The sequence below is a fragment of the Thalassophryne amazonica genome, chromosome 2 (genome assembly GCF_902500255.1).
Source record: "Thalassophryne amazonica chromosome 2, fThaAma1.1, whole genome shotgun sequence".
NCBI lineage: Eukaryota > Metazoa > Chordata > Actinopteri > Batrachoidiformes > Batrachoididae > Thalassophryne > Thalassophryne amazonica.
The window spans coordinates 138,062,916-138,071,633 of NC_047104.1; positions in this window are offsets into that span (position 1 = coordinate 138,062,916).

Sequence of the window (8,718 nt, forward strand, 5' to 3'; positions counted from 1 at the left end):
CTTCAGGAATGGGGATTTCTTACAGGGCTATGGTACTTTTCACTAGGTGCACTTAATAATAAACTGGCAACTGGATATATATCATTAGATGGCAATAGTTAATCAATATATTTTATGATCATGGCATAGAACCACTGAAATGCTTTTCTTCTTTTAAATTCAACCTGCGACACTAGCTTTGATTCAAAGCTTTGAACACTCCAGAGTGCTTCGGCTGCAATTGTTGCGTCGAATTACGTGATGTTGTGTGATGCTATTTTGATATATAACATCAATCTTCTTGTTTTGAATTCAGCCAGTGAAAACCATTGAGTCAAAGCTTCTAAGTACGCTTGAAGATTCCAAAGAGTGCTTTGTGGTGTTCTTTGGTTTGGATTGCGAAAGCACACAGATGAAATAAGAGAAAAGTAGTTGGTCAAACCTGGAGCACAAAAGTCCTGGCAGTTGTTGGAGTACCAATAATTTTTCCAGCCAGACTGATGGTGCGTGAGTGAAACTCCTGCACTGGGCGTGAGTGATTTGTCTATTATCCAAAAAAATAAAACCCCACAAAAACATGAAAAACTAAGCCAGTTGGTCCGGGAAGCACAGAGCTGTGTCCCTGGGGGAAAGTTTAATGCTCAAATGACTGTAGAAAGTTTCTGACATTCCATCGACTTTCATATCAAAACCAGGAAGTGGGCTTTACTGTCATAAATGAAACACTGAAATGAAGCTTCAGAACACATTTAAATGCATACTGACTGACAGGAACTGGCATGCTGTGACTCTGAACAAACCATACTTATTTCTTACTTATTATTAATTATGTTGTGGTAGATTTTCCTTTCTCAATATTTTGAGGGGCCGGCACCCTTGCGCCTTCTTGTCGCCCCTGGATAGAAGGGTTAGAAAATTCAACGGTTTCACGTTTGACTAATTCCATGCAAGTGCTACCTTGTTCAACACCCTAAAAAATACTTCAGAACAATTTTATGCAACATGTCATGTGATGTCATATCATGTTGTCATATGCAACTGCATCCACCACACTATGGACCCAGCTTGTGTTCTGGATGCAACCATCCAGGCAGAAAACGGGTCCATTTTCATCTCAAAGGATTCAAGGATTGAAAAGAATTTTATTGTCATATGCACAAAGAACATGTTCCCTGCACAATGAAATGTGTCTACTGCATTTAACCAATCCTAATTGCCAGTAGGAGCAGAAGTCGGCATTAGGCGCCCAGGGACCAGCTCCAGATGTACATCCCTGCCTTGGTCAACAGCAGGGCTGAGCAAACCAAGACCGACCCATAACAAACGACACACACATAACACACATAGGCTGGCCTGGTACATAAACACGTATTAAAAAGCATACATGAGGGAAAAAAGGAGAAAAAAAAACCCTCATAGCCGCTGCGTTACACAGCAGCAATGAGGAAAAAAACCCCATCAGCACAGAAAAACAATAATCACACAGACAAACAAAGATGCAGGACGACAACCAAGATTTGAAGGACCAGTTTATCAGAACACTCCAGAGGCAGCCTATTAGGCGCCGTCAACGGCCTTGTCCGACAATCCTGGAGGGGGAGGGGCTCAGCCCTGAGCAGTCCACTGTCCACAGTCAACGTCAGAGCTGGAGAAGCTGAGGGGAGGAGGATGACCAGGGAGCGAGGCTTAAGTGTTGATCTTCTTGAGGAGGTTTTTTATCACAGCGGCCTTGGAGTGCAGCTGTGTTTGGGGAAGCCAAATGAATATCCAGATTAGCAGACGCCTGAAAGATTCCACAGTTCTGAGAACAGAGTGGCTCTCAATGCATCTGAATGTAGAATGTGGTCTTTACAAACGGTCAAAGCGGGTTTCCAGAGCTGCAATCCTGCCCGAGATGTTTTCCAGCGTGCGGTTAACACCCACCGACTGCGCAGCCACTGCCTTCCCAATCGAATCAATCATGTAGGGCAGTCTGGACGGCCCAATCAAAGCTGCCTCCACTTTCTTGATTTTCCGGCAAACCAGCGCCATGCCCGCTCCACACAGCAGAACGGCAGTCACCACCAAGCCAAATATATACACATCTTTGACGTCCTCCACAGAAAGCATGTAAAGGCACATGACCTGCCATCTCCTCCACGAGTCCATCACGTAACCCATCACATGCGTCCCGGCAGGACAGGTCGGGTCCTCCGCCCCTGAATGTCTTGTAGAAAAAATAGTGTCAGTTGCGTTCAAAGACCACTTTAACAGATCCATTTTTGTCGTTTTCCAGAAGAGCAAAGGTGCAGCCTCACAGACAACCCGCCACAGAAGCAGAAAAGATAAGGAGGGAGGGGGAAGAGAAAAGTGCGTCTGTCTCGGCCGAGTGCAAGCTGGCAAAAAAAAAAAAAAAAAGCCATCTATCTGCCACAGCCAGGTGAAATGTGTCCATCCCTTCGACCTTCTCCAGGTGCTGGGGTTCTCAACACTAAGGTACCTGCATGCTGGATCAGGCCTAGAAAAACACGCCAAGTGGCCAAAATGCAAAATGTCATTGCTCCGACTCAAGCATTTCTCACTCAAAGGCCACTAGTGAAGGACTATGTCTGTCATTTATGTATTGTATTACATATTTCTATAATAATATGGCTTGTTGTGAAATGTCCTAAAGAATCATCTAAGATGTCTGTGAATCAGTATTTGCGTGGAGTGAAATTACCGTCTTATTTAATTTTTGATGCTACGGTGTCATGAACCCACCCAGGTCATGCCCACGCTCCACCTCTTTATCCAAATATGGGTTAGCTGTGATGTAGGCATAGCAAATGTTGCCAATGTGGCAACCATAGGCATATATATGAATAGACCCCGCATTGGCTGCTGTGGCGCAAGAAATGCGGCCGCCATCTTGGAAGGGGCGTCCTACCAATTAGTCCTATTGTAAACAAAAGTCCACAAAGTCAAAGAAGATGCCTGCCCACTGTGCGGCCTATTTTTGTTCACATAGGCAGACTATTGGCAGCAGGGATCAGGGGATTATTTTTCACAAGTAAGATTGAACATTATTATTGTATTTTGTGAATAGAATATTACTTACTGTACCACTAGTGAGATGCCGGCCAGCTAACTATAGTTTAGTGGCGGAGGCTGAGACATAACAGCTGTATTACAACTGACAAAAGAATGCTCCTGTCGAAATAAAATAAATATTACTGGTATAACAATGATCAGCTAATTTTACACAGGTGGCAGAGACTACATTATTCACATGTAGCTAATTATTTCACTCTAAAACAGTATAGGCTACCTCTCGTGTCTCAAACCCACCCACTTACATCCTTAAAAATCCTGACAACAGAATATCTGATTGTAGAATAGTTTGCAAAACAAGCTTACTCACAATTTTCAGCAGCTTTGGTTCATTATCTGTAGATATGCATTAAAATAGGAGTTTTAAAATAGGAGTCTGTGTCTGTCTGTCTTTCTGTGTGTCTGTCTGTCTTTCTGTCTGTGTGTGTTTGTATGTCTGTCTGTCTATCTATCTATCTTCTTTGCATGTGAATTTGAATGATTTGTCGATAATACTAAATACATGTCCCACTTTAGGACAATACCGAATGGGTTGTCTGAGAAATGTTGGCACTCTTACTATAAATGGTCTAAGTATTTCATTCTGGAGTGTGAGGTCTACATTTTCTTTTTTTATTTTAGTAGAAAACAAAGTAAGGATTACAAAAATGTTATTGAGTGTATATATATTCAATTGACTTCATATCACAATTTACTTCAATATTCTGAAATGCAAAAAATTAAGGCAATGCACCCTATAGGTATATCAGAATATATTACTTTTAAGCCCACTATAAATATTAAAATTACATACATTGAACCATGTGCTCTGCCTCATGGCTACATGCATAACATTTGAAACAAACAAACAAACAAACAAAAAAAGGGAAAATCCGTTTTGTATACAGCGAGATATGATTGATTAAACGCACTGACACTTCATTGCGCCTGTCAAATAGATGACACTGAGCGGAGCGGGTGCCCCTTCCAAGATGGTGGCCCTACGGCTCGCCAGCGCCAGTAGGAAGCAGCGGTCAATGTGGGGTCTACTCTCATATATGCCTATGGTGGCAACACCCAGAGCAGCAATTCTGGGGCTTCAAAACGGCTCTTTCGGGTCTCTATAGACACCCTATGGATGACGTCATGCAGTAGTTCGCCCAGTATATTTGCAGTCTATGGTATCCACTGATTCCACAAAGATCACAGCATCGTCTGAGAAGTCAGCATCATTAAACTGGTCTTTGCAAACACATGTGTAAGCTGCTGGTTTCCAAAACCTGTTTTGGCCACAAAATATTCCAATGAAATATGAACAAATGCCTCTGAAGTCATCTTTCAACAATTTCTGTGTCATTATGTAAAGTTTCTGTAAAGAATACGATTAATTAAATGGCCCATTAGGGTAATTGTGGATGTATTTCTAGTATAACAGCATTAAATTCTCTCCTTATGACAATGAGCTTATTAAAACTTAATTGTCTGGTTAAATAGATACAAAGCCAAATACAAATGTTGGTTCTTGTCTTGAATCAACTTGATCAGCTCACACACAGTGACATCACGGGGCTCCAAGAAAGCATCACTATTTGACATGAGAACGTTCTGCATCTTCAGAAAACAGAAACACCATCATTTCCTGTCCCCTCTTCGAGCTGAGGAGGAGTGACAGACTGAACACTGACCTGTGGTTGCTGTCCAGGACATGGTGGTGAAACATGAGTCAGGAGCATAGTTTCTAAATGTCAGCTGAATGTCTGAGCCCAACTGTTGTTATAACAACGGTGGGCCATCACGTGTTTGAGCTCTCCGGCGGGATATATCAACTTCCAAAGTGAACCACAGAAGGATGCTGGCTCATTTTCTGCCTCAAGTTTGTGACAAAAATAGCAAAACAGCACACATGCGCTAAAAAAAAAAAAAACGGTGAACAAAAACCAGTAGCTTCTAACAGTTCATTTGACACTAATCAGATCAAATCAGAAGAACAGACTGCATATATACTGGGAAAAACCTGTTACCTACAGAGGCCCGGAAGAGCCATTTTGTCATCCAAAAATTGCTGTTCTGGTTGTTGCACTGTTGGCAGTGCTGACTTTCTCTTGATCTTCATTCCTTCTTAGAATTAGAGAGATGTACTGCGCTGTGCATCTCAACAATTACGAGAAGGTATTACATCTACAATAGACATAATTTTACAGATACATTATCTAACTCATAAGAAGGAATGAAAATGGAATATATATATATATATATATATATATATATATATATATATATATATATATATATATATATATATATATATATATATATATATATATATAGCTGCTGGAGGTTTCTTCCTGACAGTCAGTCAGAGCTGCGTGTCGTCAGAGCGAGCTGCAAAAAGTTTGTACCTGAGTTTTCAGAGGTGGTGTTTGTAGTTGCCATCTGCCACGCCGGTGTTTGCCAACCCGGACAGTGGGAATACCACCTCAACCGGCAACTTAGCCCAGCGACTGGACAGCAACAACGTCCGAGGCCCAACGTGGTGAATTCACTGAGGCCGCGCGCTGCGTCATTAAAGCCACGCGTCACGAGTGCCGCTTCCCCGAGGCCTCGTGCAGCCACCGCGGATCCATCAGCGCGGAAACACCGAGGCCGCGCAGCACCAGCGCAGTGCAGATCCATCCCGGTGACAAACAACGCAGGCTGTTAACATCGGCGATCGACAAGCTGCTCATAAGCCGACCATGGGGCCTAAGAAGGTTCTGACAGCGGAGGAAGGTGACGATATTAAAAAATCTCTGGACTTTTTATCAGAGGAGATTTCTGTTGTGAAGCAGCAACAGAAATCAATCATGGATCTGGTGGAGGAGGTGAAGGCATTACGGCTCCAGAATGCCGAGAAAGACCGGCATCTGGTGCAGCTGGAAAACAGAGTGGCTGAATTGGAGCAGTACACCAGAATTAACGACGTCATCATCACAGGTCTTCACATCAATCCACGGTCCTACGCACGGGCGGTAACAGATGAGAGCGGAGGGGAGCCCAGTGAACAGGAGGTCAGCTCTGTGGAAAAACAGGTTGCTGATTTCCTCCTATCTAAAGGTATAGAAATGGATTTAAATAACATTGAAGCGTGCCACCCTCTGCCCCGGAGAAATGACGGTGATAAACGAACCGTCATTATGAGATTCATCAACAGAAAACACAAAACAGCACTGTTAAAACAAGGAAGAAAACTGAAAGGGACAAACGTATTCATCAATGAACATCTCACCAAACGGAATGCCGACATCGCCAGGAAAGCACGCTTCTTGAAGAAACAGGGAAAAATCCAGCACACATGGACTTCAAACTGTAAAATATTCATCAAACTGAACGGATCACCAGAACAAGCAAAGTCATGGCAATAAGGAACATCGAGGAGCTGGACAAATATGAACAATAGTGTTTCTTAAAGCGAGGATCTGGACAAATATGACCAATAAGGTATGAGGACACAAACACATCACAACACCATGACACAGACCAGAGGAACCTATTCATCTACTACCTATTCATCTACATCTGGAGACAAGAAGGATATAACTCAAAGGATTGCTGATCATGGAAAAGTAGAACTGAGAACATTTAAATACACAGACCACAATGTACTGGACTTGGAGCACGATATAGACCCGGACAATAATTTCTTCTCAAATATCAATGACAGTTGTTGCTATTATACAGATGAACAGTTTAATCGGATCATTAAAACGGATAACAAATTATCAATAATCCATTTCAACAGCAGAAGTCTATATGCAAACTTTAACAACATTAAAGAATATTTAAGTCAGTTTAAAAAAATATTTAACATAATTGCTATATCAGAAACATGGATCAATGAAGATAAAGGAATGGATTTTGAACTGGATGGATATGAATTTAATTGTGTAAACAGAAAAAATAAGAGTGGAGGAGGAGTGGCTGTGTATGTGGATAAGAACATGGATTATAAAATAGTAGACAATATGACAACTGTGATTGATAACTTATTAGAATGTATAACTATTGAAATATGTGAAGAAAAAAGCAAAAATGTATTAGTCAGCTGTATATATAGAGCACCAGGATCTTGTATTGAAACATTCACTGACTGTATGGGAAAAATGTTCTCAAAAACTAATCAAAAAACTGTATTCATTTGTGGTGACTTAAATATTGATCTGCTCAATCCAAATAAGCATAAAATAACAGATGAATTTATCAGTATAATGTACAGTATGAGTTTATATCCAAAAATCACCAGGCCAAGCAGAATTACATCCCATAGTGCTACCTTAATTGATAATATATTCAGCAATGATATTGAGAATAACACTGTGAGTGGATTATTAATCAATGACATTAGTGATCATCTACCAGTTTTCATCGTTTATAATAGAAACCATCGGCGGAATCAGCCAGAGGAGAAAATAAAATACAGGCGAGTGCGGACAGAGGAAAACATGAACACACTAAAGAAGGATTTACAGGAGCAAAACTGGGAAAAGGTATACAGTGAAAGTGATGTTGATAGTGCATATGAAACTTTTTTACAAATATTTACATCATTATATGATAAAAATTGTCCAATTAAACAAGACTACAGAAAACAAAAAATCCAAGCTCGACCATGGATGACGAAAGGGTTACGAAATGCATGTAATAAGAAAAATACACTGTATAGAGAATTCATAAAACTAAAGACTAAAGAGGCAGAAAATAGATATAAGAAATACAAAAATAGATTAACTAATATTATACGGGTATGTAGGAAGGAATATTATAGTAACATATTATATAATAACAAAAACAATATTAAAGGAATATGGGATATATTAAATAGCATTATCAAAAATGGTAATAAAAAACAGAGTTACCCTCAGTATTTCATTGATAATAATGTCAAGAAGGAAAATAAGGATGAGGTAGTCAACGGTTTTAATAATTTTTTTGTAAATATTGGACCAAGCTTGGCAGAAAAAATTCCCGATTCCCAACCTGAGGATTGGGATAATAATCTCATAGAAAGAAATCCCTGTTCAATGTTCCTCACAGCAGTGGATGGAAATGAAATTATAGACATTGTGAATAATTGTAAATATAAAACATCTACCGATTTAAATGAAATTGATATGGTGGTGGTAAAACAGGTCATTGAATGGATTGTAGAACCATTAACATACATCTGTAACTTATCATTTCAAACCGGTAAATTTCCCAATCAAATGAAAATAGCTAAGGTTGTGCCGCTGTATAAGACTGGGGATAGACACCACTTCACAAATTATAGACCTGTTTCTTTGCTTCCACAATTTTCCAAATTATTAGAAAAGTTATTCAATAATAGACTAGACAAATTCATAAATAAACATAAATTACTTACTGATAGTCAATATGGATTCAGAGCACATAGTTCAACATCACTTGCATTAATAGAATCAGTTGAGGAGATTACAAACGCCATAGACCACAAATTACATTCAGTTGGAATATTTATAGACCTTAAAAAGGCTTTTGATACAATTAATCATGACATATTAATCAATAAACTTGAACAGTATGGGATTAGGGGGTTGGTGTTGCACTGGGTGAGAAGCTACTTAAGTAACAGAAAACAGTTTGTGAAGTTGGGGGAATATACATCATCATGCTTGGACAATGCTTGTGGCGTCC